This window comes from Anthonomus grandis, chromosome 2 (assembly GCF_022605725.1).
Source record: "Anthonomus grandis grandis chromosome 2, icAntGran1.3, whole genome shotgun sequence".
NCBI lineage: Eukaryota > Metazoa > Arthropoda > Insecta > Coleoptera > Curculionidae > Anthonomus > Anthonomus grandis.
In genome coordinates this window covers 6,322,391-6,328,636 of record NC_065547.1, presented here as the reverse complement: position 1 = coordinate 6,328,636, position 6,246 = coordinate 6,322,391, and the positions used below count along the sequence as shown (strand labels likewise).

Genomic DNA, 6,246 nt, shown 5'->3' with positions numbered 1-6,246 from the left:
ATAAGCCACTGATAGGGGTTTCTATAGCTATTTTCGGGTTTAAAGAAAATCGATTTTTCGCATTTTCAAAGTGCTATAACTCCCTTAGTTTTTCTCAAAACTCATTATAACCCGGTGTTTTTGTGTTGTAGGTGATGGGATCAAGCCGCTGGTAAAGTAAGTTCAAATTCGAAAAAAATCAATTTTTGGTGAAAAAATCGATACGGGGGGGTATACCCTAAAAATGAAAAATCCCAAATTTTGGAGGTCCATATCTCGGCTTCTATGGGCACTATCGGGAAAATTCCAACGGTTTTGACTTAGTTTCGTCCTTCTGAATCCAACGAGACCATCCGCAAGGTCGTAGCTCCCATATTAGCTGAGATCTCGCATTTTTGTGGCCCATTTTTGGGCTCAAAAACGGGGTCGAAAATTGACTTTTTTCCGAATTTTCAAAGTGCTATAATTCCACTTGTTCTCGTCATATTCCGTTATAATCCGGTGTTTTTGTAATGTAGGTGATGGGAATAAGCCGCTGATAGGGGTTTCTATAGCTATTTTCGGGTTTAAAGAAAATCGATTTTTCGCATTTTCACAGTGCTATAACTCCCTTAGTTTTTCTCGAAACTCATTATAACCCGGTGTTTTTGTGTTGTAGGTGATGGGATCAAGCCGCTGGTATAGTTAGTTCAAATTCGAAAAAAATCAATTTTTGGTGAAAAAATCGATACGGGGGGGTATACCCTAAAAATGAAAAATCCCAAACTTTGGAGGTCCATATCTCGGCTTCTATGGGCACTATCGGGAAAATTCCAACGGTTTTGACTTAGTTTCGTCCTTCTGAATCCAACGAGACCATCCGCAAGGTCGTAGCTCCCATATTAGCTGAGATCTCGCATTTTTGTGGCCCATTTTTGGGCTCAAAAACGGGGTCGAAAATTGACTTTTTTCCGAATTTTCAAAGTGCTATAATTCCACTTGTTCTCGTCATATTCCGTTATAATCCGGTGTTTTTGTAATGTAGGTGATGGGAATAAGCCACTGATAGGGGTTTCTATAGCTATTTTCGGGTTTAAAGAAAATCGATTTTTCGCATTTTCAAAGTGCTATAACTCCCTTAGTTTTTCTCAAAACTCATTATAACCCGGTGTTTTTGTGTTGTAGGTGATGGGATCAAGCCGCTGGTAAAGTAAGTTCAAATTCGAAAAAAATCAATTTTTGGTGAAAAAATCGATACGGGGGGGTATACCCTAAAAATGAAAAATCCCAAATTTTGGAGGTCCATATCTCGGCTTCTATGGGCACTATCGGGAAAATTCCAACGGTTTTGACTTAGTTTCGTCCTTCTGAATCCAACGAGACCATCCGCAAGGTCGTAGCTCCCATATTAGCTGAGATCTCGCATTTTTGTGGCCCATTTTTGGGCTCAAAAACGGGGTCGAAAATTGACTTTTTTCCGAATTTTCAAAGTGCTATAATTCCACTTGTTCTCGTCATATTCCGTTATAATCCGGTGTTTTTGTAATGTAGGTGATGGGAATAAGCCACTGATAGGGGTTTCTATAGCTATTTTCGGGTTTAAAGAAAATCGATTTTTCGCATTTTCAAAGTGCTATAACTCCCTTAGTTTTTCTCAAAACTCATTATAACCCGGTGTTTTTGTGTTGTAGGTGATGGGATCAAGCCGCTGGTATAGTTAGTTCAAATTCAAAAAATATCAATTTTTGGTGAAAAAATCGATACGGGGGGGTATACCCTAAAAATGAAAAATCCCAAACTTTGGAGGTCCATATCTCGGCTTCTATGGGCACTATCGGGAAAATTCCAACGGTTTTGACTTAGTTTCGTCCTTCTGAATCCAACGAGACCATCCGCAAGGTCGTAGCTCCCATATTAGCTGACATCTCGCATTTTTGTGACCCATTTTTGGGCTCAAAAACGGGGTCGAAAATTGACTTTTTTCCGAATTTTCAAAGTGCTATAATTCCACTTGTTCTCGTCATATTCCGTTATAATTCGGTGTTTTTGTAATGTAGGTGATGGGAATAAGCCGCTGATAGGGGTTTCTATAGCTATTTTCGGGTTTAAAGAAAATCGATTTTTCGCATTTTCAAAGTGCTATAACTCCCTTAGTTTTTCTCGAAACTCATTATAACCCGGTGTTTTTGTGTTGTAGGTGATGGGATCAAGCCGCTGGTATAGTTAGTTCAAATTCGAAAAAAATCAATTTTTGGTGAAAAAATCGATACGGGGGGGTATACCCTAAAAATGAAAAATCCCAAACTTTGGAGGTCCATATCTCGGCTTCTATGGGCACTATCGGGAAAATTCCAACGGTTTTGACTTAGTTTCGTCCTTCTGAATCCAACGAGACCATCCGCAAGGTCGTAGCTCCCATATTAGCTGAGATCTCGCATTTTTGTGGCCCATTTTTGGGCTCAAAAACGGGGTCAAAAATTGACTTTTTTCCGAATTTTCAAAGTGCTATAATTCCACTTGTTCTCGTCATATTCCGTTATAATCCGGTGTTTTTGTAATGTAGGTGATGGGAATAAGCCGCTGATAGGGGTTTCTATAGCTATTTTCGGGTTTAAAGAAAATCGATTTTTCGCATTTTCAAAGTGCTATAACTCCCTTAGTTTTTCTCGAAACTCATTATAACCCGGTGTTTTTGTGTTGTAGGTGATGGGATCAAGCCGCTGGTATAGTTAGTTCAAATTCGAAAAAAATCAATTTTTGGTGAAAAAATCGATACGGGGGGGTATACCCAAAAATGAAAAATCCCAAACTTTGGAGGTTCATATCTCGGCTTCTATGGGCACTATCGGGAAAATTCCAACGGTTTTGACTTAGTTTCGTCCTTCTGAATCCAACGAGACCATCCGCAAGGTCGTAGCTCCCATATTAGCCGAGATCTCGCATTTTTGTGGCCCATTTTTGGGCTCAAAAACGGGGTCGAAAAATGACTTTTTTCCGAATTTTCAAAGTGCTATAATTCCACTTGTTCTGGTCGAATTCCGTTATAATCCGGTGTTTTCGTAATGTAGGTGATGGGAATAAGCCGCTGATAGGGGTTTCTATAGCTATTTTCGGGTTTAAAGAAAATCGATTTTTCGCATTTTCAAAGTGCTATAACTCCCTTAGTTTTTCTCGAAACTCATTATAACCCGATTTTTTGTGTTGTATGTGATGGGATCAAGCCGCTGGTATAGTTAGTTCAAATTCGAAAAAAATCAATTTTTGGTGAAAAAATCGATACGGGGGGGTATACCCTAAAAATGAAAAATCCCAAATTTTGGAGGTCTATATCTCGGCTTCTATGGGCACTATCGGGAAAATTCCAACGGTTTTGACTTAGTTTCGTCCTTCTGAATCCAACGAGACCATCCGCAAGGTCGTAGCTCCCATATTAGCCGAGATCTCGCATTTTTGTGGCCCATTTTTGGGCTCAAAAACGGGGTCGAAAATTGACTTTTTTCCGAATTTTCAAAGTGCTATAATTCCACTTGTTCTCGTCATATTCCGTTATAATCCGGTGTTTTTGTAATGTAGGTGATGGGAATAAGCCGCTGATAGGGGTTTCTATAGCTATTTTCAAGTTTAAAGAAAATCGATTTTTCGCATTTTCAAAGTGCTATAACTCCCTTAGTTTTTCTCGAAACTCATTATAACCCGGTGTTTTTGTGTTGTAGGTGATGGGATCAAGCCGCTGGTATAGTTAGTTCAAATTCGAAAAAATCAATTTTTGGTGAAAAAATCGATACGGGGGGGTATACCCTAAAAATGAAAAATCCCAAACTTTGGAGGTCCATATCTCGGCTTCTATGGGCACTATCGGGAAAATTCCAACGGTTTTGACTTAGTTTCGTCCTTCTGAATCCAACGAGACCATCCGCAAGGTCGTAGCTCCCATATTAGCTGAGATCTCGCATTTTTGTGGCCCATTTTTGGGCTCAAAAACGGGGTCAAAAATTGACTTTTTTCCGAATTTTCAAAGTGCTATAATTCCACTTGTTCTCGTCATATTCCGTTATAATCCGGTGTTTTTGTAATGTAGGTGATGGGAATAAGCCGCTGATAGGGGTTTCTATAGCTATTTTCGGGTTTAAAGAAAATCGATTTTTCGCATTTTCAAAGTGCTATAACTCCCTTAGTTTTTCTCGAAACTCATTATAACCCGGTGTTTTTGTGTTGTAGGTGATGGGATCAAGCCGCTGGTATAGTTAGTTCAAATTCGAAAAAAATCAATTTTTGGTGAAAAAATCGATACGGGGGGGTATACCCAAAAATGAAAAATCCCAAACTTTGGAGGTTCATATCTCGGCTTCTATGGGCACTATCGGGAAAATTCCAACGGTTTTGACTTAGTTTCGTCCTTCTGAATCCAACGAGACCATCTGCAAGGTGGTAGCTCCCATATTAGCCGAGATCTCGCATTTTTGTGGCCCATTTTTGGGCTCAAAAACGGGGTCGAAAATTGACTTTTTTCCGAATTTTCAAAGTGCTATAATTCCACTTGTTCTGGTCATATTCCGTTATAATCCGGTGTTTTTGTGTTGTAGGTGATGGGATCAAGCCGCTGGTATAGTTAGTTCAAATTCGAAAAAATCAATTTTTGGTGAAAAAATCGATACGGGGGGGTATACCCTAAAAATGAAAAATCCCAAACTTTGGAGGTCCATATCTCGGCTTCTATGGGCACTATCGGGAAAATTCCAACGGTTTTGACTTAGTTTCGTCCTTCTGAATCCAACGAGACCATCCGCAAGGTCGTAGCTCCCATATTAGCTGAGATCTCGCATTTTTGTGGCCCATTTTTGGGCTCAAAAACGGGGTCGAAAATTGACATTTTTTCGAATTTTCAAAGTGCTATAATTCCACTTGTTCTCGTCATATTCCGTTATAATCCGGTGTTTTTGTAATGTAGGTGATGGGAATAAGCCGCTGATAGGGGTTTCTATAGCTATTTTCGGGTTTAAAGAAAATCGATTTTTCGCATTTTCAAAGTGCTATAACTCCCTTAGTTTTTCTCGAAACTCATTATAACCCGGTGTTTTTGTGTTGTAGGTGATGGGATCAAGCCGCTGGTATAGTTAGTTCAAACTCGAAAAAAATCAATTTTTGGTGAAAAAATCGATACGGGGGGTATACCCTAAAAATGAAAAATCCCAAACTTTGGAGGTCCATATCTCGGCTTCTATGGGCACTATCGGGAAAATTCCAACGGTTTTGACTTAGTTTCGTCCTTCTGAATCCAACGAGACCATCCGCAAGGTCGTAGCTCCAATATTAGCTGAGATCTCGCATTTTTGTGGCCCATTTTTGGGCTCAAAAACGGGGTCGAAAATTGACTTTTTTCCGAATTTTCAAAGTGCTATAATTCCACTTGTTCTCGTCATATTCCGTTATAATCCGGTGTTTTTGTAATGTAGGTGATGGGAACAAGCCGCTGATAGGGGTTTCTATAGCTATTTTCGGGTTTAAAGAAAATCGATTTTTCGCATTTTCAAAGTGCTATAACTCCCTTAGTTTTTCTCGAAACTCATTATAACCCGGTGTTTTTGTGTTGTAGGTGATGGGATCAAGCCGCTGGTATAGTTAGTTCAAATTCGAAAAAAATCAATTTTTGGTGAAAAAATCGATACGGGGAGGTATACCCTAAAAATGAAAAATCCCAAACTTTGGAGGTCCATATCTCGGCTTCTATGGGCACTATCGGGAAAATTCCAACGGTTTTGACTTAGTTTCGTCCTTCTGAATCCAACGAAATCATCCACAAGGTCGTAGCTCCCATATTACCTGAGATCTTGCATTTTTGTGGCCCATTTTTGGGCTCAAAAACGGGGTCGAAAATTGACTTTTTTCCGAATTTTCAAAGTGCTATAATTCCACTTGTTCTGGTCATATTCCGTTATAATCCGGTGTTTTCGTAATGTAGGTGATGGGAATAAGCCGCTGATAGGGGTTTCTATAGCTATTTTTGGGTTTAAAGAAAATCGATATTTCGCATTTTTAAAGTGCTATAATTCCCTTAGTTTTTCTCGAAACTCATTATAACCCGGTGTTTTGGTGTTGTAGGTGATGGGAACAAGCCGCTGGTATAGTTAGGTCAAATTCGAAAAAAATCAATTTTTGGTGAAAAATTCGATACGGGGGGGTATTCCCCTAAAAATGAAAAATCCCAAACTTTGGAGGTCCATATCTCGGCTTCTATGGGCACTATCGAAAAAATTCCAACGGTTTTAACTTAGTTTTGTTCTTTCAAAT

The 6,246-nt window shown here is 39.3% G+C and overlaps 1 protein-coding gene across 3 annotated transcripts in view; it reads right to left on the bottom strand.

The window, feature by feature from the left end:
• LOC126750284 (titin) overlaps nt 1-6,246 on the bottom strand; it is a 1,176,889-nt gene that overhangs the window by 982,882 nt on the left and 187,761 nt on the right. The gene's annotated exons all lie outside the window — the stretch shown is intronic.